General features: G+C 44.1%; 1 protein-coding gene across 1 annotated transcript in view; it reads left to right on the top strand.

The window, feature by feature from the left end:
• Window positions 1–26,058, top strand: part of LOC144752662 (pendrin-like) — a 928,614-nt gene that overhangs the window by 326,048 nt on the left and 576,508 nt on the right. The window lies entirely within an intron of this gene.

Raw genomic sequence — 26,058 nt, 5'->3', positions numbered from 1 at the left:
GAGAAAAAATCCTAACTATATATATATATATATATATATATATATATATATATATATATATATATATATATATATATATAATTAGTATTATTGCTATTTTATTTACCGTGGGACTCCCACTTAGGCGACGGGGAATATTCAAGCATGTGAATCTATGAAAGACACCAATACTGGCGAACCACCTGTTTACAGGTAAGTAACAATTGTTCTTTATGGGCTCAAAGACCACCAGTATGCCAGCATGCACTGTAGGTGGCATTTACAGCAGGTCTTTTTTTCCCAAGCAAACAGTATTATAACTTAGAGAAACAGATTGTCTATTAATCGTCTCTGTCTTGTCCACCAAGGAGGAGGATGAGTTGCTTATGATTTTAAAGGAGATTCCCCTGAGAGAGACGTAGGATAACAGGTAAGGAACCATTTTTTATCCAGTATTAGGGGTGTCTTTCATAGATTCACATGCCTGAATCATTCCCCGTCGTCGAGACGGGAGCCTCCGGTACATAAAAAAGTAATGTCCTATAGACATACATAGAGAAAATAGGCCTAAGGGTCTCACCTTAGTAGCCTTTCTTTGTCCTTATGCAAAAAGGACCAAACTCTCACAGTCAGCCAATCAGCTCCGACCTCCCTCTAGAACCTTCCTGGGAGGAGCCTCAGTCCCTCAGATTTTCTACCGCACGTTGTGCTAGGGAGTCTCCAGCCTGAGCTCTTCTCAGGATTCCTTATAAACTCATCTACTTCCTTTGAAAAGTGAATCTTCATTCTACAATCTTCAAGGACTACTTCAGTAACACTTTGAAGCAGTAAGTGTTTGCTTCCACTGCTTTCTTCGATGTCTGAATCCCAGAAGAAAGCCCTTTTCAGGGCCTGCTCTTCATGTGGGAAGAAAAGGCTCCATGTGGATGATAAGCATACCTTATGCTTATATTGCCTTTATCCGGACCACGTCCCTGCAGACTGCAAAATATGTAGGTCTTTCCCCAGGAAGACCGTGAGAGACAGGGAAGGCCGCCTTCTCATCTGGCTCGACAGACTCAAGGACAGAGACACTCTGGAATCTTCCGAAGGTAGTGTCTCTAAAACCTCAGCAGTCTCTCAAAAGAGGCCAAGGGTAACTTCCCCTGGCCCCTCAGACACCCCTCCTAGGAAGACAGCCAAGAAGTCTTCAGAGGCAAGATGTACGACATCTTCTGTGTCTGTTCAGGATACTCAGACTTTTAAAAAGCCTGCTCAGGCCTCTAGCAGACCTCAGAGGACTACCTCAGTGACTACCACGGTCTCGACGACGTCAGCGTTGTCTCTTTCACCGTCGACGATAACATCTCCATCATCGTCGTCGACAGGTAGGCCTATTTCCTCCATTTTACTGCTGAAATCGTCGACGACAAAGACCCTGTCGACGTCGAAAACTACTCCGTCGACGAAAACTACGCCGTCGACGAAGATGACGACGACGCCGTCGACGACGAACCCACCACCGACAGCCCCGACGACGACAGCGTCGACGAGGGCATCGACGACGAAGACGTCGACGACGAAGACGTCGACGAGACCGACATCGACGACGGGCTCGCCGTCGACGAGCGCACCGACGACGCCCCGGTCGTCGACGACCAAATTGCCGTCTACGGAGATTCCGTCGACGAGGACCCTACCGTCGACGAAGGACTCCTCGTCGTCGACGATGTTAAAGACGTCGACGGAGGACTCGTCGTCGTCGTCGACGAAGTTAAAGCTGCCGTCGACGGAGGACTCGTCGTCGACGAAGACACTTCCGGACACATGGAAGAAAACCAAGCTCGTGGAGGTGGCATCCCTCACGCTACCACCGTCGACGACGCCTTCGACGGCTTCCAACTCCAGTCCTGCGTTGGGCAAGTCTACTAAGCCGCATATTACGCCGTAGACCACGTCTCCAAGCAAAGTGGAGCAGCACCCACCTAACGAAATCTTCCAGAGTGAAGAATCAGAGGAGGATGACCACCTGGGCCCCGCTACTTCCATCTCGGACCTACATGTCAAGTGCCAAAGCACTGATGAGGAGGTAGAGGAATACTCCTACCAGGAACACTCCGTCCACACTAAAGTCACCACGGAGGTTACCCCCATGGTCTGCCTCCCGGCTTCTCTGGTGAACGACCTGAAATTCCTTGTACAGGATTACAAACAACGTTTCCCGGACGCTGACAGTAGGGATCAGCCACCTATCGTTCCTAACCCAGCGGCAGCCCCAAAACCGTCTCGACCTCCCCCTCAGGCCCACCATGAAAAGATTCAACCTCAGGAGGTAGTGTCGTCTGACGAGGATGAGGAGGAGGATGAATTGGAGGAAGGAGAGGTCCAGGAGGCCCACTCTTCCCAGGATGAGGAGGATGAATATGTGGCGTCCTCACCAGCATCGCCCCAACCGCGCCATGCGGACTCGCCGCCGGTAGACATAGGCGGCTTCCATAAAATTGTGGAAAGAGCGGCGAAGAGATTCCATATGACTGTCGAATCAACAGAGACTGAATGCTTCCTACACGATTTTAAGGAGCAGACTCAAAAGACGACGAAATCTATTCCAATAATAGAATTTCTATGGGAACAAGGCAAGAAGATAATGCTGACGCCCGCTTCTGTGTCTGCGGTTGTTCCGCGCTTAGACAAAAAATACAAAGCCCCACTGTCTGCAGCGGTTTGCCTAAATGGGCACCCTAAACCGGATTCAGTGGTCACACAAGCGGCCCAGAAACACTCACGCAACCCTTCCTCCCCGCTGTCCGCTCCTCCGGACAAAGAAGGAAGAAAACTGGACACGATCGGCAAAAGGTTCACCACGACTTAGGCCATGACCGTCAAGGTAGCCAACTCCATTGCCTTATTGGGGCGTTATAATCGCCAACTCTGGGAAGACATAGCCCCATATTTGTCAGACCTGCCGGACTCGGTCCGTGGGGAAGTCCAGGCCCTACTACTGGAGGGTCAATCTTCGGCTGCCGAAATAATTGACTGTGCTATCGATGCAGCCATGACTGGCTTTCGTCAACTTGCTGGAGCTGCGGTCCTACGCCGTCAAGGATGGCTTAAAGCGACGTCCTTCCGCCAGGAGGTGCAGTCCAAGGTCTTGGACATGCCCTTCGATGGCCAGCACCTCTTTGGGTCCAAAATCGATGAGGCATTGCAAACCATGAAGAAGGACACGGATACGGCAAGGGCTCTGGGTACCTTACAGTCCCGAAACCAGTCCTTTCGAGGCAACAGATCTAGAGGACAGTCCTCGTATCGAGGTTCCTATCAGAATAGGTCCTCGTACTCCTATTCTAACAAAGGTCAATACCAACACAAGCAACCTCAAGGCCGCCAATCATCCTATGGACGATCTAACTTCAGAGGCAAGGCTACAAAGAGGGGCACTGGCGGCCGCCAGTGACGAGCTACTCCAGCCAGTCCAGCCACCCCATCCATCCTTACAAATTGGAGGAAAATTGACCCATTTCCTCAACAATTGGCAACTCATAACCACGGACAAGTGGGTTCTCCAAATTATACGTTTTGGCCATTCCCTCGAATTCACCACCATCCCTCCCAGGACTCCTCCTCGCAGGCGGGCGCACAAAAACTTACGCCTGCTTCTCCAGGAGATTTCTGTAATGCTGAAGAAAGGAGCTATCGAGCGCGTTCCGGCGCCCCTGAAGGGGAAGGGCTTTTACTCCCACTTCTTTCTCGTACATCAGAAAGAGGACAAGTGGCGGCCCATTCTGGACCTCCGAGCGCTCAACGTCTTCCTACGAAGCCAATCGTTCAGGATGGTGACGATTCAAGAAATACTAGGCATTCTAGAAAAAGGGGATTTCATGACCTCCTTGGATCTCCAGGATGCCTACTACCACATTCCCATCCTCAAGTGTCACAGAAAATTCCTGAGGTTCGAGGTAGCAGGGCAACATTATCAATTCAAGGTACTACCATTCGGCCTCAAATCCGCGCCGCTGATTTTCACGAAGTGCCTTGCACCAGTGGCAGCTTTCCTGCGTCAAATGGGTCACCAGGTCTTCCCCTACCTAGACGACTGGCTGGTGAAAGCACCCTCGGAGGAAGACGCAGCCACATCCTCCAACGCCTGCACAAATCTTTTTCAGAGGCTGGGATTAACCCTCAATCTCAAGAAATCCTGTGTCGTCCCTACGACAAAAATTACGTTCCTCGGAGCAACCTTGGACACAGAGTCTGCGAGAGCCTTTCCCTCGAAAGAAAGGACAGACAAGATATTGTCCCTGGCCACGGCTGTGGCGAACAGGACAAACCTGAAGGTCAGGACCTATACATCCCTCCTGGGCATGATGTCCTCCTGTATACTCCTCGTCCCTCACTGCAGACTCAGAATGCCCCCGTTGCAGGAGGCGCTCGCGAGCCAATGGACTCAAAGTACTGGCTCTTTCGAGGACACTGTCTGGATAACACCCAAAATGACCAAGAGTCTAACCTGGTGGAGAAGTCGCAACAATCTGACCGTAGGACTGTCATTTCTCCTTCCGGCAACACCTCTGGTGATCACCACGGACGCTTCCCTGGAGGGATGGGGAGCTGTCCTTCAGGACCTTCGGATCAGCGGCAAATGGGAAACTCAGGAAAAACAGCTTCATATAAATCTTTTGGAGCTAAGAGCCGTGTACCTAGCGCTACAGGCCTTTCTACCACGCATCCGGCACTCCCCAGTGCTCGTCAAAACGGACAACACCACGACGATGCACTATCTCAACAAACAGGGAGGAACGCGTTCGCTCTCTCTATCACGCGAATCGCAGAAGATCTGGAACTGGCTAGTGCTGCAGGGAATCGCACTCAAGGTCGCCTATGTGCCGGGCAAGGAAAATACCATCGCCGACGCCCTAAGCAGGCAACCATCACTCTCCCACGAGTGGGAACTGAGCGACAGCGCGCTGACTCACATCTTCTCTCAATGGGGAGTCCCAAGAATCGACCTGTTTGCCACCAAGGGGAACGCCAAATGCCCAAGCTACGCAAGCTGGCATCCCCAACAAGGATCGCTGGGGAATGCCTTTTCCATCGGTTGGTTCAGCGTGTTTGCTTACGCTTTTCCTCCGTTTCCCATGATCCCGAGGCTCCTCAGGAAGATGAAGGCGGAGCCCTGTACCCTGATCCTGATTGCCCCGTACTGGCCGAGACAACACTGGTTCTCGGATCTACTTCGGCTCTCTATCAAGACACCGATTCGTCTGCGACAGCACCCGAACCTCCTGACGATGTCCAAGGGGCAAGTGCAACACCCGAACCTGCCATCGCTCAGCTTATCGGCCTGGCTCCTGAGCACAGAGAGTTCGGTGGCCTAAATATCCCGCAGGACTGCAAAGATATACTGGCAAAAGCGAGAGCAGACAGTACCAACAAAACCTACTCTCTCAAATGGAAAAGATTCTGCATTTGGTGTTCGGCCCAAGGCCTGCAACCGCTGTTAGTCACTCCTGAACAGCTATTGCCATACCTGCTGCACTTGGCACGATCAGGACTGGCACATGCGTCCATAAAAGTCCACCTTGCAGCGATATCAAGGTTCACCAGAACTTTCACGGGACCTTCCCTGTGGTACAATCGACTTGTCAAACAATTCCTGAAGGGACTTTATAGATCCTTTCCGAGGCCTCGGAAAGTCCCCCCAATGTGGCATCTGAACCTAGTTCTCAACCAACTTATGAGGCATCCCTTTGAACCCATTCATCGGGCATCCATCAAACACGTCTCATGGAAAACTGCGCTCTTGCTCGCTCTGACATCGGCCAGGAGAGTGAGCGAACTTCAAGCCCTGTCCATTCAGGATCCATACCTGCAATTCAGACAGGACAGAGTGCTGTTAAGACCAAACCCAAAGTTCATACCGAAAGTGCCTTCGGACTTTCATCTCAATGAGCCAATAGTCCTTAGGTCTTTCTTTGCAAACCCTTCCACCGCAGCCGAAAGGGCACTCCATTCTTTAGACCTCAAGAGATGTCTAAAGTTCTATCTGGATAAAACCAAAGACTTCAGAAAATCTTCACAACTATTCGTGGCATACAGCAATCCAAGAATGGGCCTGCCTCTCACGAAGCAAAGCATCTCGAGATGGATTTCCTCGGCGATTGCGTTCTGTCATACCAAGGCCGGACGGCCTTTGACTGATCGTGTCACTGCACATTCCACCAGGGCGATGTCCACATCAGCAGCACTTTTCGCTGGAGTGCCGATCCTGGACATATGCAGAGCGGCGACCTGGAAGTCACCGCACACCTTCTCCAGACACTACTGCCTGGATCTCGAACTTCAGAAGGATGCAGCAGTGGGCCAGGCGGTGCTACGCCATCTCTTTCAGTGAGGTGAGCCTTCCCTCATCCCGCCATCCAGGTATGCACATTCTCTGCTATTGTGATGCTCTGCTTATGCTGTCTTTTTACATGCTATAGTACAATGTATACATTGTCTAACATGCCTGCAGGGCACCTTTCCATCACGAATGTGCATGTCTAATTGCTAGCTACTCTGATTCAGGCATGTGAATCTATGAAAGACACCCCTAATACTGGATAAGAACTGCGTTACTTACCTGTAACAGCAGTTATCCAGTATTGGTGTCTTTCATAGATTCACATGCAACCCTCCCGCCTCCCCTGGGAAGTCTCACATCCCTTTCTCACAATGTTACGCCTAACTAACTGAGTGCGTACGAAAATCTGAGGGACTGAGGCTCCTCCCAGGAAGGTTCTAGAGGGAGGTCGGAGCTGATTGGCTGACTGTGAGAGTTTGGTCCTTTTTGCATAAGGACAAAGAAAGGCTACTAAGGTGAGACCCTTAGGCCTATTTTCTCTATGTATGTCTATAGGACATTACTTTTTTATGTACCGGAGGCTCCCGTCTCGACGACGGGGAATGATTCAGGCATGTGAATCTATGAAAGACACCAATACTGGATAACTGCTGTTACAGGTAAGTAACGCAGTTCATCTTTCTCAGGGGTATTCATTGACAATCATAAGCACTGAATAGAGTTGCAACCCCATTCCTACAAACAGCAGTGGTAGAGAAAAAAGACGTCCATAGGGAAAGCTAAACGAAGAAATTCCGTAGGGAAACCTGTCATACTTGAGCATCTGTTCGCTCATCTGAGGCTAAACATTAGTGCCTCGTTAAAGTGTAAACTAATTTCAACAGAGTTGCATAACTTGGCTTGACTGAAGAAAAATGGACATCTACACTTAAGAATATATATTACAAAGGAGTGCTTGGGATTTCAATGGAGTGTCTTCTGACCAAGAAGTAGGATTATTAGGTAATAAACCATGCATTTCAGCATATGTGCAGAAGGCTGCTCGGGGAATCCCCGTGGATTCCGTCTGCTCTGTTGAAATCAAGCGCTCCAACCAGCTATGCGATTCTAGACTTTTGCCTCTTAAAACGTGTAACCTTGGTCAATGTGTACAGCCCAAATATTGACAATCCTCATTTCTTTCATACATTTTGGGTGAATATGACCATAATCAATGTTATGGGGGGTCGGGAATTCAACATTGCTCTCAACTCTAAATTTGATAGGTCAGTTGAACACAACAATTATATGGAAGTCACAGCTACAGCTCTTTAGGGAATAAAAACAGTTCACAATATAGATAGGCCTATGGAGATTACTTCAAGTAACGCATAGAGAGAGCATGTCTGTATCTTTTGCTCATATCATGTGGTCCTAATTTGATTAATAAATGGCTAACAGGGACATTAGTTAATGCACCATAGATACCCTTTACTTAGCCAGAACATTATCAGATCACACCCCAGTAGAACTCCATAAAATACTTTCAGAAAAGCACCACTTACCTGTACAAAGGAGTCTGCAGTCAGATACACTTCAAAATGGAGTATTCTGTAATGAACTACGACAAGATATTATAATATTTTACACCAAATATCAAGTCAGTTGCTAGTATGATACTATCGGAGAAACCTTCAATGCTGTTATCTGGGGTTCCGCAATTTTCAAACAAAATAGCATACACAGATCGCTCAGAATACATATGGGTGTACTTGGACTATCAAAGAACTGCAATCCTGGCAGGCTACACTACACCTGACAACCGTTGCAGAGGTAAGTGTGAAAGTAATGAATTGGTAGTGAGAGAGATTACATCTCTTGGCAAATATGCAGAGGCCCGCTGTGGGCTGACAATGATATCACTTGTGTTCACTCTAGGGTAACCTATACAATTCTACCATGCACTCCACTATGGATCAGATTGTATACTATTTACACAACACTGCTTTAGCCTGGCTTAAAATGTACAGCAAGAATATCTAAGGCAGCTGTTCTCCTTGGAGGAATTATCATTGTAATTAAGTCCTCTAACTGGCAAAGACCCCATGCAATCAGCAGAATCTTATACAGAATATTATGAGACCTCGGCTCTATGAAAAGAAGGTACTTCCTCTCTCCATGCATGAAGCCCTATTGATAACTCTTCTAGAACCTGGGAAATCCCCAGATTATCATGTTTCCTAAAGCCTCTTGTCACTGATTAACTCTGTCGTAAACATTTTAGCAAAACCTATTGTGGAGAGGTTACTTCCTGATCTCACACTGCCAGAACAGTCAGGCTTTGTGCTGGGTTGCTTCACACTGCATAATCTACACACACTATTCACAATTATACACCAAATTAACCTTGAAACCCAAGCAGCGGCTGTTTTCCTGGATGTCACCAAGTCATTTGACTCAGTTGACTTACCTTTTTAATTTACTCCACCAGCCGGGCCTAAACTTCCCCCTTTGTAGATTGAATACAAATACTCAACTAAAATCACACCGCTCTAGTTACTCTCCGCCCTGTTTCAGGTCTGTTTGTTCTTATGCTGGAGCCCTTTGCGGCTAAACTATGCCAACAGTATAGTAAACATGCTGTCAGGTTAAGGTGCCTTTCTCTAGTTGTATCGCCGAATGCAAATGATGATCCAGAAGTAAGTTTGGTTCTTATTGTGGTTGAAATCATAAAATTTGTGGAATCATCTTAATCTGGGACAAGTCGGTCTGAAATAATATACAAATAAAAACACGCTAAGCACAAGGTACATGAAACAACACATCATCAAATATAAACAATGTACATACATAAATACCCACATCCACAACATATAAATTGGTAGTATTTGAAAGAGCAGCTCAAAAACAAATATATCTAAAAAAACACAAAGACACCTGGTCAAACAACTTCATATAATCTTTATAAATGAATTCATTTAATTAAAAATAGGATATAGGCGAAGGGGAGCCTAATAAGAAGCAAACTATAAAATCAGAATAACATCCATGACAAAAATAAGGAAAAGCAAGGAAAGCTACAATAAGAGATGTAGGCTACGTAGAGAAAAGTCAGAGGGCTGACCAAACAGTCAGGGCCCGTAACGTTGGGCAAGCCACTCCTACCTGAAACGCCCCTCCCCCCCCCAGCCAGGCATACCCTTCTGCTTTCTCGCAATGCGGGAAGCAGAAACATAGAATAGTAGTTTTACCATTTTATGTTTCTGCTTCTTGCACTGTGAGAAAGCAGTGGGGCAACGCTCCTCTGCCCTAATGGAGGAGTCACCCCTGTATAACTGCCTTTACAACGCAATACCTATGGCATTTGAAAAGTATTGCTACTTTTGAAACTGTTAGTTAGGCGCCACTGAGTTTCTCCTGGTTCTAAAAATAAAATACCAAAGTAATAACTTTTGATACAAAACAATTGAACTTGGATTCAGTCTTTGTGTGTGTAATCATTTCTTGCCTGCGTGCATACAACAAATGCTTAATACAACCCTCTGATAAGTCTAACTGCTCGATCACACTACCATAAATAGAGCTTTTATTAATACCAGCTTAAGCCTTTGTAAGCCTCTCCAGATTCACTCGACTCTGGGTACACTATACCCTAATTTGGTACAGTATATAATGAGCCAGATTCCTACTTAGGCAAGCTGTGCCTGTGCACAATGAAACAAACCACAATTCGGCTGACCAAGGTTCTGTACCTTAGTTTCTCAAGTAAGCCAAATCAATAAATTGTCTGAGCAATCTCGTCCCGAGTATGCCGCACATATACACCACTGGATACCAGATAAGAAGATTCAAGAGTGGAAGGACAGTGCTCCAGAATGAAGTCAGAATTTCTCAGAAGTAATCCAAAATATATTCTTTATTAAGTCTTCAATTTAAAATGTTGTGGACATCAGCCAACACGTTTCGGTCCGAGAGGAACTTCGTCAGGGCTGAAATAATATACAAATAAAAACACACTAAGCACAAGGTACATGAAACAACACATTAACAAATATAAACAATGTACATACATAAATACCCACATCCACAACATATACATTTTTTAGTATTTGAAAGAACGACTAAAAAACAAACAAATATATCAAAAAAACACAAAGACACCTTATCAAACAACTTCATATAATCTTTATAAATGAATTCATTTAATTAAAAATAGGCTATAGGCGAAGGGGAGCCTAATAAGAAGCAAAATATAAAGATCAGTGTAACATCATTGACAAAAATAAGCAAAGGCGAGGAAAGCTTCATTAAGAAATGTTATGTAGCCGCCTCCAAAAACACACCTAGTGAAACCACAAAAGTTTATAAAAATTGTAATGTACCCAAGAAAAAAGGGACAGAGAGAGCGTGAGGAAGGTAAGAGAAGGAATCCTCTATTAGTTCAGAGAACAGGGATACACATAATATACAACGAACCATCAACTAGTATTCTCACCAAAAATGTCTATGTCTGGTCTCCCTCGAGCTGTATCCAACAATCAGTAGTTTCCTCAACGACTGATATTCAATAGTAATTGCGTTTCTTTCACAGTTTGGTTTCTAAAAAGAAATGCACAATTGTCTAATATACACACCACTAACATATTGTATGAGGTTAACTGTATCATCAAACCCACCATTCTGAAAAAAAGCCACAGGTGGTACCTCAACCTCCGTGGCAAATTTTCCCTAAACCTAATATAAGTTACACAAAAGTGTTAAGCTTACCATAAATCTTGTACCCATCTCAACATCCAACAGCTTCACAATTATATCAGTCCGTATGGAGGGTAAGAGACCAGCTCCTAACCGCAATAAAAAATGTCCAATATAAAACCACGCAATCAATGTTTATTACGGATTGGCAAGCGTTATTACTAGAGGTACAAATCATGCATACAAAGCAGCCCCTGTTACCGGTAGCCTTGTTTCCAAAACCAGAGAGCACGTCAGTCCACCATCTTACCTTAAAACACATCAAGTATGATCACATCAAAATATAGAAAATTCCAGGCATCAGTATAAAAGTGTCTTCAAAAGGGGGGAGAGCAGGGATCAGTGTGATCTACAGGGCGAATAATTACCACTCAAGGATGAGTGGAAGGTCCAGCCACAGTGTGTGCCCCTAACGGTAAGATTATCAAAAGAAAACTGGGCTGTTCCTGGGGAGTCTGAGTGTGAGTGGTCACTAGGGTGTGTAGAGGTGGGCTCGTTGGAGACCTACCAATGGGTATCCAATATGTTGGATATAATGGCCTCACACTCCCTTGCAGGTGTCATGCTTCATCATAGGCAATGCTCCTCGTTGGGTAGGCGGTGCAATCACCAATGGGCAACACCTCATAGAGGGGCTCTTTAGCGGAGATCTTTTATCCAACTGCCTATGGGTGAAGGGCGGATATCCGGTCCCAGCGGAGAGGGGTAGGCGCACTCGCACGACCACAGGAGCTAGAACCTTGGATACAGAGGCTACTTTCCTGATGGACGACCCGCTGGGCGCTGTTGACACATATAATTCCTGACCTTTAGGCAAGAAATAGTGTCAAACAGGTATCTTGTTCCTAAATAACATGGATAATGTCAAACTGATACTTATTTAGATTATGTTTTTGTAGACAGTAGTGTAAACTCTACTTAGGTCCTGAAGAATCGCATGTCATTGTACTATTAGCAAGAAACATGTCGACCACTCAGTTCACATTCTAGTCCTGTCTAACACGTGGACACCTATAGTCCCAGCCAGTACAGACTAGTTCCTGTTTTTATTTGAAGCAAAGGGCCACCAGAATAAAGTTGTTTTCTGGTACCCATTGCTTCATTTTAACTCACCACACCGTCTACACTTCCCTGGCCCCTTACCCGCACTTCACCCATAGGCAGTTGGATAAAAGATCTCCGCTAAAGAGCCCCTCTTTGAAGTGTTGCCCGTTGGTGATTGCACCGCCTACCCAGCGAGGAGCATTGCCTATGATGAAGCATGACACCTGCAAGGGTGTGTGAGGCCATTATATCCAACATATTGGATACCCACTGGTAGGTCTCCAACGAGCCTACCTCTACACACCCCAGTGACCACTCACACTCCCCAGGACCAGCCCCGTTTTCTTTTGATAATCAGTTTAAAAGCCCAAAAGTCCTGGGAAGAGAAAGTATTTACACATTTGTATATGGTCCCCATCATATCCTGTGAGTATCTTATATACTATGGTAAATCTCAAGATGATTTAAAGCCATAGCGATCTTAAAACCTTCACCATATCAGTGTCACCACGTAAGTTTGTATCCGTGAGTTCACCCAGCCAGCAGCATTTAAGCCCATATTATAAGACCATACTACACAGGCTTCATGTCATCACACCGTATTTGCTGTACTCTCTGCTGACCTGCCATTACTGCTGCTGGGGATCCTTTTGGTGAGCGATCCTTACTGCCAAGCCCAATGCCACAACCGGTCTCTCCCTGCCGCCGCAGCAATCAACACTCGTGCGCGGCCGCAGTGGGGGGGGGGGACCGAGGGGCAGACTACACTACCCAGGTGCCCTTGCGGCCAGAGTGCCGCTTCCGCCGGAGTACGCGCCAGGAGGTGCTATAACAACGAACTTCCCCTTGGTGGAGCGGGGGATTTGCTGTACTCTCTGCTGACCTGCCATTACTGCTTAGCGATCCTTACTGCCAAGCCCAACGCCGCAACCGGTCTCTACCTGCCGCCGCAGCAATTAACACTCGTGCGCGGCCGCAGTGGGGGGGGGGCCGAGGGGCAGACTACACTACCCAGGTGCCCTCGCGGCCAGAGTGCCGCTTCCGCCGGAGTACGCGCCAGGAGGCGCTATAACAACAAACTTCCCTTTCGCGTCGCGGGATGCGCGCGGGCGGCGCCGGGCTAAGCCCGGGCAAAGGGCGGGCCGTCTGGGGCCGTCAGGGGCTGCAGGAGGCTGGGCTGGGCTGGGCCTGCCCTCTAACATTTTGTTTTGGACCCTATCCTGCATTTAGGTCTTCGTCACAGTAAGCTGTTTTTTGCCTGACTTTTAGCTTCTGTCATTTGCTAATTCACAGTTTTGGGGCTCTTTGCTAACTCGTATTTGATTTGACCATCTTAGAATATTCTCCATACTGATATTGATTTGAGGCCCCAGGATGTCTACATGTGTACCAAATTCCTTACCCTCTACTGTAGGGGTTTCTATACTTGGGCCTTTAGATAAGTACTTTGTTAGGGCTACTAGAGAAATAGATAGAGAGATTGAACTGGCTGAGAAACATGCCGAGCGCCGTTTCTCTATCGAACTCCTGAAAAATAAGCCCCCAACTTTGGCCCAGAAGGAAGTACCAACTTCACAGTCATATAACAATACGTCAGTAGATGCAGACGCAGAACTATTTAGCACTGAAAATATCCCTTTAATCTTTCAAGATAGGTCACCACCATTACCTACCATTGAAATAAATAATGATATTACTATCAATGGGCTACCCACTACATCGAACTCTTTAATAGATTTAAACTCCCCAATAGTATTAGACATAGTCTCTCAGTCTAACATAAATGCCTCATCTCCCGTATCTAACCTACTTCTAGAGGCTGGAGTATCAATGGAGACACAATCGCCGACAGTAGTTAGCGTAACTAAAGAAAAGACACAAACTAACAGGGAGCGTATCGAGCTCCACCTAAAAAAAAGAAGGAGAAAGGGAGGGGTTAGAAAAGGGGGTAAAACCTTAAATACATCTTTACCACCTGTGGATGCAACGAATAAGTTACCTAAGGAGTTAGAGAAGGACGTGCTAAGAGGGCCCATAACAAAAAAAAGTATGTTTCCAGAAGTCTTGTCGGTTAAAGGGATAATGGAGGATATTGAACACCTTCTAAAATCTTTACTGTTGCCACTCTCAGAGAGAGTCAAAAGGCTGGGGGGGGAAATGGATCTTATCTTAGCAGCTTCCAATTCAAGTGAAGCCTTAAACCAAACCAACCTAAGGGAAACCTGCTCAGTAATTAAACACCTAATACAGAAAACATCTATGCCACAACTGGATAACTCCACATTTAAAAAAACGACTTTACATACTAACCCTCCTAGACCGATGGCCATACAAGATTCATATAAAGAGAAGGTTAAATCAGGTCCCCCCAAAGCCCCTGCTACCAGAAATCCTCCTTTAACGAAGGCACCTAAAACGAATTTAGTAAAATCAAACTTCAGAAATAACGTAGATTTACCACCAGAATCATCTAACTACGTCATCATTCTGACTGGAGTTCCGGTCGTGCCAGTAGGAATCATAGAATTTAATACTAGCCTTAAAAATAAAGTCATCTACTGGCTGCGAAACAACAGACCTCTCCCATCACATTTAAATGGAGACATAATATCTGTAAGACGGTGCAGTTGGGTGGGTGTGCGACCTAAAGACATTGAGGGGGATGTGGTGATAGTAAATTTCAGGGATTATAGAGTAGTTACGTACATCAGTGATTGGTTTCCAGGAAGAAGTGAGGGTAATGTAATCTGAGCTATTTTTATCCTGAAGCTCTGATGATGCCTCCTATTTACCCACCAACACTGGGTCGCTCTGATTCCCTGCAATTTCCCTATCGTAACCTCCACTTTACTGCTTCAAGACAGTATATAAACAATCTTCCGCCTTTTCTCCCACCTCAATGCCCAAATAGGTTCTTCCTTCCTTTTGGCAATGGTCATCATCCCACAAATCCAAATGAGTACTGGAATATTCCACTACACAACTTATTCGAACCCCTCTCTGGCTTAGATGCAAACGAATGACTCATTTCACCTGTTTCTCAAATAGGAAGCACTCACGAGTGCCGAACAACTGTAAAATATCAAATGAACTCTTTATTGTTTCTCCTATTCCTACGAGCAGATTGCCTGAGCCTCTACAAATCATGAGGGGGGACCATTGTGTATCAAAACTAGACCTGAATGTGACTCTAGGGATTGGTACTGAGCCCTTGAATCCCACAATACAGCGAGACACAATGTTTTGTTTTTCTCATTATGAGGAGAATAATGATTGTATTGCTGGGGGTAATTTGTCATATAATAGTATTGCTACCTTGACTCCTTCTGGTAACCTTAGCCCCGGGAAATTTTCTGGCTTGTCTGAAAAACAACTCGAAGTCAATTCGGGGGGAAATTTTGGGATTCATGATATTTATGACATGGCATCATCCCCTAAATCATGTTCTACAAAACACGGGGGAAAAAAGGGGTTGTGTTAAAGCATTCCACACCTATACCTGTATGCTCCCCTAACTTGGTCCTTAATTAGAATGTGGCAGGCCTTGCAACTAAAATTGGCTCCCAATTATGGTTGGACTTGGTGAACAGTTATTCCATTCTATGCTTCCAGGAAACATGGGCATTATATCCTGTCCATCTCCTAGGGTATCAGACTTTACATGTACCAGCTTTAGCAAGCCATCAGGGAAGAAACAGGGGTGGTTTATGCATCTACATTAGTATTGCTAGTGGATTAACTGTGCTGAAACATATTCCTACCGAATTTTATCAGGTTGTAGTGATTGGATGGAGTAGTTCACTTAACCTCATCTTAGTTAAATTTCTACAACAATCTGGCGTCAGAAACCTTGAAACGAATTTTAAATGAATTAAGTCACACAATTGTCACACTAAAAGAATCTACAGGCAGGGAGTGTGTGCTCGCCTGGCTGGGTGATTTCAATTGTAATATTTGCCAGTATGGCCCGAAGGGAATTTGTGGTTTTGAATTCTCCATGGATGACACCTTGAACCACTTTACCCATTCCAAAACAGGGGATATTTTAAATAATTGTTTCTTTTATTTTAATTTGGATTATGTAAATGACTTATGCTCACCACCCATACCTTTCCAACCAACTTTCCATGGGAGAGGTTCGAACACCGTGATTGACTTCACGTTGATTTCTAAATCACATGCCTATTTACTATCATCATGGAAAACGTTGGATGACATTTATGGGGATCACTATGCAATAGTATTTAATATAAATAAACATTCATTGAAGAAGGCAACTAGGGAAAAAAGTATCATCTATCAACAACCTATTTCCGTTGGATGTACCAACGGTTACACCCTCAAATGGGATAAGGTGGATCCTGAGGTTTTAATTGACACTTTATTTTCCACAAGAAAGGCAGAGATTGACATTTGTCTATCTCCCCTAGAAGATCCATTAAAAATCTTGGATTCTTTTTCAAAGATACAAGAGTCGTTAAAACTTTTACTTTCTCGCCAGTTTAAACCAGGACCTAATAAACCCAGAGGCTGGTTTGATAAGAATTGCACTTTTGCACTAAAATCCCTAAAAAAAGCCTTACATGCCATGCCTAGATCCCCAACGGAGATCCGTCAGGCCAGACACCAGTATCGCGGTGCGATTAAGAGTAGGGAGAAAACCTTGAAATATGAGGCTTGGCAAGCCTTAATTTTTTCCTCTAAAACTAAAGATCCAACTGCTTTTTGGAAGGCTGTAAATGCACCTTTTGCCCGGGGAAAACAACCTGAGATGTTAGATATAGCAATAAACGGGGAAACGTGGGTGGCCCATTTTCAAAACCTGTATGGTAACTGTGTCCCCTCTTATTCATCTCCTCTGGGTCTTATTACACCTTCAAATAACACTGGATCTTCTTTGAGAAACCTCCCGTTGGACATCGTCTTTACTTGCGAGGAGGTCATCCTGGCCATAAGAGAAAGTCCATCTTGAAAGGCACCGGGCCCGGATGCAATACCAATCGACGTCTTTAAAGCTGAAATCGATCTCTGGGCCCCTTTAATTACTAATGTGATGAATTGTGCTAATACTCATGGACTAATACCATTGTGGTCAGAGGCGATAGTAGTCCCTATATTTAAAAAGGGGGACAGACACGATCCATCCTGCTACCGCCCAATTTCCCTCCTCGATGCCTTAATGAAGGTTACTGGGCGTATTATCTTAAAACGTGTACAACAATGGATCGAGGATGCCAACATCCTATCGATCTTCCAATATGGATTCCGACAAGGCATGGGAACGGTTGAGCAAAGTCTAAATTTGTACTTTTTAATTTCTAAATACATCGATGCCAAGAAAGGGAACCTTTTTATAACTTTTATTGACTTGAGTTCAGCTTTTGATTGTGTTGATCACAATCAGTTATGTTCCACGTTAGAGGACCTATGCCTGGATCTTCCAATCCTTAATTTCATCAAGGAAATATATAGGGATGCAGGGGCAAGGGTGCGCTTTGGTCAACGAGGGGAGTGCCCGTCAAGATTCTCCATCAAGAGGGGGGTGAGACAGGAGTGCATCTTAGCCCCCCTACTCTTCTCCCTCTATATAAACGCAATTGGCAACCACCTCAAGAGCTTTCAATATGACTACCCCTTAGCCCAGGGCCATCCTGTCCCCATCCTTCTATATGCGGACGACGCCGCTATCATGTCCCAAACTAGGCTGGGCCTACAAAGGGCTGTCTCAAAGTTCACACTTTTTATGAGGGAAAAGGGACTTAAGGTTAATATATCAAAAACCTTTTCCATGTCTTGTCGACAAGGAACAAAGAAAATACCCTGTCCCATTTTTATAGAGGGCAGAAAGATAGAGACCATAGATCAATTTCCCTATCTTGGGATCTCCTTTTATAGGAAATGCTCCTGGCATACAGCATTTAAAGCCAGAAGATTAGCCTTCTCCAAAGCGATTGGAGCCCTGCAGAACTTTGCGACCAAAATTGGGGGTAGACCCGTTAAGGAGTTGATTGTTATAAACAAGACAAAATGTGTTGCCACGGCCACCTATGGTGCTGGTATCTGTGGGATTGATTCCTCAACTTCTATCCAACAAACTGAAAATTGCTTCCTCAGATACCTCCTGGGGGTCCCCAAATCAACACCTAGTTATTTTGTACACATAGAACTGGGTCTCCCCTATATCTCCGATATCATGATGACCGAGCCCATTCTGTTATGGCATAAGCTGTGGCTAACCCCAGAGACAGTCTTTAATCGTAATATACTATCTGATTGCCTACAACTTGATGGTGTAAAGCAAATTAAATGGCTGTGTTATGTGGAAAAAATGTTGATTGAGATTGGCCACCCTGAGTTTTTTAAAACCCATCTAGTATGGAAATAATATCAAGGAAAGTGTTACGTAAATTGGCTATGGACCACCTATCAAACAAAAGATGGTCCACTGAAAAGCTGAAAAAATTAGTGCTAGCCTACCAACAAATTACAACGGAACAGGGTTTGCAGTTGTACCTTGTTAGTGACACTAATTGTTATGCCAGAATGCTTCTCTCAAGGTTTAGATTGGGTTCTTTTTATCGTTTAATCACTTTTCCAAACTGCAATGATTGGTCGAGAGAAATGTCGCCTTGCCCCTGTGATGAACTTGCCCCTCAATCTAATATGCATTGTATTTTATTCTGCAAGTTTTACCAGGTCCCAAGAAAGATCCTACTTAAACCAATTCTCAAGGAGTGGGGTCTCAGGTCATGTAGAATAGCTTTTTAAGACTACAACGGCTGGAAACCTTGGAAGTGATTTACACTCTAGCTACATTTTTGAAACTTTTGGTAAAGTTTAGGAACTCGATGTAAATATATTAATTGTGTATATGAATTTTTAGAATTTAAAAAAAAAATGTATAAGATTTTAAGGACATAAAATTTAATTCCGTTTTTATATAAATGCACAAGTGATTCTTCTATGTTTCCCCTGTCTTTTTTAAAATGGTAATGCACTTGCTTCTTGTGACTTATATTTGTTTCTTGTCATATATGTCTTTTAACATTTGTATGCTTTTATGATATCATGGTTTATATCGAAATAAACTTTTTTCTTTTAATTTGACTATCCTCATTCCAAATAACCCGTGGACCCATGGCCGATACTCGAGTCAGGGTCGCTAGCGAACGGACACGCAATACTAAATTAGCTTTACCGGCACTGTACGGAAACAAAAAGAGTTGCAAACCCCCATGCAGCATGACTCCTTACCTCGTCATTATTGACGTAGTAACCAATCGTCCCGTAATCCGACCATCAATGAGCACACACCATTGTATACAGTCTTACATATCTACGACCGGTCATATGACAAGCCTCACGTGACCGCCACCCATGTCAGATGCTATTCATGGGCGCCATATTGAATGAGTAACTATTACAACGTAATGCAACTAAGATCTATTAACCCATATATTAAGGTAAAAGCCTGGGACACCACAGTACACCCAAATTTAGTATTAAAACTCGTTTAACTCCTTTGTATTGGGGTTTAATCATGTTTGAATCATTTGTCCGTTCTAAATATCAATGGCGCGTAATCCGGCTGTTCCGAATAGAAGCCAAAGCCTCACTTAACCGTTACTTTGTTTATATTCATGAACTGGAGTTTACGGGCTCCCCTTCATCTATAGCCTATTTTTAATGAAATGAATTCATTTATAAAGATTATATGAAGTTGTTTGACTAGGTGTCTTTGTGTTTTTTTGTGATATATTTGTTTGTTTTTAGCCGTTCTTTCAAATACTACCAATTTATATGTTGAGAATGTGGGTATTTATGTATGTACATTGTTTATATTTGTTGGTGTGTTGTTTCATGTACCTTGTGCTTAGCGTGTTTTTATTTGAATATTATTTCAGCCCTGATGAAGTTCCTCTCAGAGCGAAACGCGTTGGCTGATGTCCACAACATTTTTAATTGGAGACTTAATAAAGATTATATTTTGGATTACATCTGAGAATTTCGGACTTCATTCTGGTGCACCGTCCTTCCACTCTTGAATCTTCTTATCTGGTATCCTGTGGAGTATATGTGCGGCATAAACCGGACAAGATTGCAATGACAATTTATTGATTTGGCTTACTTGAGAAACTGAGGTGCAGAACCTTGGTCAGCCGCATTGTGGTTTGTTTCACTGTGTAATTTGGACTGTTCTGCACTCGTTTCTAAAGCTATACAGTTTTGTATTGTAGCTATACTTTGACTTTTTTGTATAAGATGCCTAGATTTCAGGCTAGTCGTGAGGAATTAGCCTTGGACTTATTTGGGGCTAGTACCTCTAAAAATAGTGTATCTGACCAGGCAACGAATAATGTGACAAGCTTTAAGACACTCTTTCAAAGGTTAGAACAGCTGCGCAAACAGGAACTTAGTAGATGGTGGGATGGGGTGACCTTAGAGCAGTATATGAAAAACGGCAAAATCCCAAGGGGCTTGCAGATACTGATCTTTCCCACCTTTGAAGATCTAAGTAGTGACCTGTTGAAAGAATGGGAATGTAATCTAGAAGGGGCTTCAATAATTATGATGAAGACTTTAGTGAGACACTCTGCTGAAAAGGGAGAGAAGTTACATGCAGAAATTGAGTTATTAGAGAAGGAAATTAACAGCATGTCACAAAAAGACCTGATAGAAAAAAACATGTAAGTTTGAAGCAGGTGATGGAAAACCATCAACTTTATTTGAAAGACAAAACACTAAGTAAAATAAAGAGGGACGATAAAGACTATAGAGATGGTAGTGTTTACACCTTTGCCAAAAAATGTGATGGGATACAGGGACTTGAGGACGGAAATAAGAAAAGAACTAGAGATGACAGGGAAGAGAGTGAGGAAACAGGTTCTAATAGTAACCTATCAGTCTCTTCATTGAGTAGCTCCGCTTCAAATATTACAGTGCCCAAAGTCCCTTTAGCGGAAGGGGTCACCTCTTTTCAAAAAGAATTGGCGAAATTAAGAATAAGCAATCGCCTACAACAAAAAAGAGACCTATCAAACAAAACAAGGAGGGGAGGGAGGAGGGCAAAGGGCAGATACAAGAGGGGGTGCAGTGAGCTAAACAAATCCGGGCATGAAACCGAAGAAATAGTTGTAGTGAACTCATGCAATGAACCAGATTGTAATGTGACCCTTGGTGTGAATACTGACCTTAAAATTGTCATTCTTTCAAATAAAGCTCTGCATACTGATGAGATTAATGTCTTGAGTAAAGGACTTCATTTTTGCCACACGCAGGAGGGGGACCTGGTGAATGCACATGTTGACCTGTTTAAATTTATCAGGGACCTTAAACTAAAAGATTACTTTTCAAAAAGGCCGGATGACCCAGGGGGTACACCTGGTAATATTTTTTGCCCTAGTATTGGAACTTTCACAGATTCCCATGCTTTGTATCCTAGACACGGAATGCTGCATGGCTTTCCCTTCGGAAGAGCGCCAGACCAAACTGATTCTCTCAGCTCGCCTCCTGCAAACAAGAAAGTTTCCCCAATACAAATCGCTTCTCGGATCGATATCATCCTGCATACCATTGATACCACACTGCAGGCTTCGAATGCGTCCACTGCAGGAACAGCTGGACAAGCAATGGCGTCAGGTGACAGGCTCCTTCGACGACAAGATAGTGATCACACCGGGAATGCGAAAAGCAAGCAGCTGGAGGTTGCTGAAAGAGAATCCTTCAGTAGGTTTGCCATTCCAACTTCCACCATCTCCCATGGTGTTGACAACAGATGCTTCCATGGAGGGGTGGGGAGCGGTCCTCCAAGAACGGAATGTCAGTGGTCATTGGAGCACAGTCCAAGGCAAGTTCCACATCAATCTACTGGAACTTATGGCCATTCGTCTAGCCTTACAGGATTTCCTTCCAAGGATCCGCAACCGTTCAGTGCTGGTTCGTACAGACAACACCACGCATTCCCGGTGTGATCACTATCTTGTCGTAGTGGCGAACTGACAGAAACTTTCTTGTTTGCAGGAGGCGAGCTGAGAGAATCAGTTTGGTCTGGCGCTCTTCCAAAGGGAAAGCCATGCAGCATTCCGTGTCTAGGAGACAAAGCATGGGAATCTATGAAAGTTACCAATACTTGGGAACCAAAGTTACAGGTAAGTAACTTGTTTTCTTCTGGCTCGCACACCATTCGTGATTTTCGCGATGTACATTGCTTAGTAACTCTGGATAATGAGGAGGACCAAGACATTGCCACCGTATTTAGAGATCTTGAAATTCCCCAAAATGCCAATATTGATAGTGGTGTTCGTCCCAGATCCAAGTTTGTACCCATGCATTCTTACCATCATAATATAGATACCTTTTATGGAAAAGTTACTGATGAACTGTACAATTTAGAAACTCCTAATAGGTTTACCTCGAAAACTCCCCATAACATCACAGCTTCGGAAAGGATGGCCCTTAGGAGACTTAATAAGGACACCAACATTGTAATCAGAGAAGCTGATAAGAGGGGTAATGTGGTCATAATGAACCACACTGACTACATACAAGTAATCAAGTAGAAAACTGAGTAATGAACAATACTATCGTGAGATTAGGATTAACCTTGTCCCTACCATCACTACTATGATTAACGCTAGGTTGACTGAATGGAGGGAAGCTGGCTTCCTAACGGAAGATGAGTGTAGGTACCTGTGGGTTGACTGTCCGTCATTTCCGTGTATTTACATTTTATCAAAAATACACAAGGGTGGGCAGTTCCCCCCAGGTAGACCTATTATTTCAGGTGTTGGTTCGCCAACGGCTAAAGTGTCCCAATATGTGGACTTGAGACTCCAGAAGCATGTCCCTAATTTACCATCTTATATTAGGGACAGCAAAGATAACCTTGTGAAGCTCAAGGACTTTGGGCTGAGGATCTTTTGTTCGTTACCCTCGATGTAGAGAGTCTCTACACCTGTATAGATAAGAGTTTTTGAATTAAAGCTGTTCAATCTTTTCTGGATAGGGAGGATGCGACTTTATTTGATTACAATGAAATGATTGTTGCCATGATTGACATTATTCTGTCATATAACGATTTTCTCTTTGACAATAGCTGGTTCCAGCAAGTACATGGTACTGCGATGGGCTCCAAGTTTGCTCCCTCTTACGCCTGCCTCTTCATGGGGTGGTTTGAGAGGGAGCATGCTTGGGGCAAAGGTGCCTCCCCCTTGAACAATTACATCATGTACTGGGGGAGGTACATTGACGATGTGATCTGTTTGTGGTCAGGAACGGTGGAACTCTTACATCAATATTTTTCTTTTCCTAATGATAACATTTACAATGTGAAATTCACAATGACATATGACAGGGAGAGTATCAACTTCCTTGACATACGGTTCTATATCCATCAGGGCAAGATACATAGTACCCTTTTTAGGAAAGAGACATCATGTAATTCTGTATTACATGCTACAAGTGCACACCCCAGTTCTGTAAAAAACAATATACCCTTCTGTGAGATGACAAGGATTCGACGAGCTTGTAGTGAGGACGGGAATTTCCAAATAAACATCAGGGATGTGAAGAATAGTTTTGCCAAGAGAGGGTATGGACCAAGTGTTCTTGATAAAGCTGCACACAGAGCTTGTAATCTGAATAAGAGTGATACACTCAAGGACAAATCCATCTCTGAGAGAGTGACCACGAAAGCTAGATTTATAACTCAATATATGGCAAACAGTGGTACTATTTTTAACATCTTTAGACATTGGCACCTTTCGACTGACATCCCGGGACTTAAGGAATCAATTGATGATAAACCATCAATCACGTATAGGAGGGGGATGTCCCTAAAAAATTCTCTCAGTCCCACCTATGTAACCACCCCTAAACCAAAACATACATGGTTACCGGCGAAACCGAAGGGTTTTGACGTTTGTGGGTCATGTATTGTATGTCCCTTTGGCAGGAATAAAACTTTAGACTTCTGCGATAATACATCAAAAAGGTACAATGTATGCCATTTTGTTAACTGTAACACGACACATGTGGTCTACATCTTAGGGTGCAAGTGTGGCACCATTTATGTTAGCAGCAGTACTGGTTCCTCAAGTTGAGGATACAGGAGCACCGACGGGCCATTAAATCGAAGGACGACAGGTATCCTATCACAAACAATTACTCTAGCAAACACCCGGATGATTTATCTTTTTGGTTTCATGCAATAGACCCTGTACCGGTACAAATGAGAGGAGGTAACAGGGACCTGTTACTAAGACAAATGGAGTGAAGATGGATTTGTCGTTTAAGGGCAACACATCTTGGACACAATACTGATGGGGAAATGCACTACTTTCTATAGATCCGTTTATCGAATATCTTGCTGTCTTGGATTGTTTGGCAATATTCTTTCTCTATGTATCAATCATCAAGATGCTTAACTAACTATACTATGTTCTGTGTAAATATAGTCTACTTGAGATTGATATGGTGCATTTTGTATTAAAGTAGAGAAGGTCATTCCTTTTATACTGTGTGAACTTATTTATTCATATGTATTTTCTTTAATCTATGGGGTTACTTTATTAACTTGTGTTGCTTTCAATTTTTTTAAATTTTGTTTGGGAATATTTGTTGAATGTTATGTTTTTACGGCTTTTTTCCCCCTTTTTTTCCATGGTTGGTGTTTTTAGTCTTTTTTCTCAAAAAAATTGGTTTGTTCTAAACACTTATGTGTAACACTAAACACTCTTTTGTTAAGCTCTTGTGTAACTGTGGAAGCGATCTGGTCTGTCTTTTTGTCATCATTCAGGCCAGGGAATCTATTGAATCGCCGTTGTGATATGGGGTTCGCCTGGCTGATCTTGCCCGATTGACCGTTTGTATTTAGAAAACAGAATAGTGAGTTTAATCTTTTGAGACTTTTTTTTTTTTTGTTTTTTAATTTGAGACAAGTGTTTTATTTCAGCTGTAGTGGGTAGCCATTCCTGCAATAAATATCAGGGCAGCTCCCAAAGGAATAGATAACGCTTTTTAGTACATACTAGGTAGATAATGGATGTCCAATGCAGTTTTTATAGCACTTCTGCACATCCTATGATCTATAGCCCTGCTTCTCCCAGAATGCTCTGCCTCTTTCTTGATTCTTTTTTTTTTTGACTTTTTATTGTCATTTGGTTGTCATTTACATACACATGAACAATTTATTTATTTATTTATTTAAGGCATTTATTAAGCGCAACTGTCACCATTGCAGGTATCCTGGCGCTGACTGAATCTATTGGGGACAGGAAAGTGAAAACGACGGGGGCGGGAGTTGTCAAACAGTTGTCTTGGGGAAGAGCCAAGTTTTAATCCTTCTCCTGAAGGGGAGAAGTTCAGAGATGTGTCTAATATCGGCTGGGAGCGTATTCCAGAGCTTGGCAGCTGCCACCTCGAAGGATCTGCCTCCGGATTTGACCTTCTTGAATCTGGGGACCACTACCAGCTTGGCTTCAGAGGAGCTAAGCTGCCTGGCTGGGATATACCAAGCAAATTTGGATTGGAGGGAGGCGGGACCAATTCCATGAAGCGCTCTGAACGCAATGCATAGGGCTTTGAATTGTACTCTCTGCCTTACCGGTAACCAATGGAGTTTGCTCAGTGAGGACGATCCATTTGCTCTTCTGGGGAGCCCTAAGGCCAGTTTAGCAGCTGCTGATTGGACTCTCTGGAGCCCGTCCAGCAGAAACCCAGGGGATTCTAACAAAAGGGCGTTACAATAGTCAAGTCGACTAAGGATGGTGCATCTTACCACCTGGGCACGTGCATGAGTGGGAAGGAGAGGCAGTACTTTCCTTAGGGAGCGGAGGATGGCAAAGCAACAGGCAGTTGTCTTTTGGGTATGCGTCTCCATACTGAGTCTCTGATTCAGCATAACCCCAAGGTTACGAATTGTTTCCACCGGCTGAAGTATGTTCCCAATTTCAGGGGGCCAGAAGTTATCTGGAAATGGC

The sequence above is a fragment of the Lissotriton helveticus genome, chromosome 5_1, assembly GCF_964261635.1.
Source record: "Lissotriton helveticus chromosome 5_1, aLisHel1.1, whole genome shotgun sequence".
Classification (NCBI taxonomy): Eukaryota; Metazoa; Chordata; class Amphibia; order Caudata; family Salamandridae; genus Lissotriton; species Lissotriton helveticus.
The sequence above is the reverse complement of the archived record's forward strand: the minus strand, read 5'-3'. Positions and strand labels throughout refer to the sequence as shown.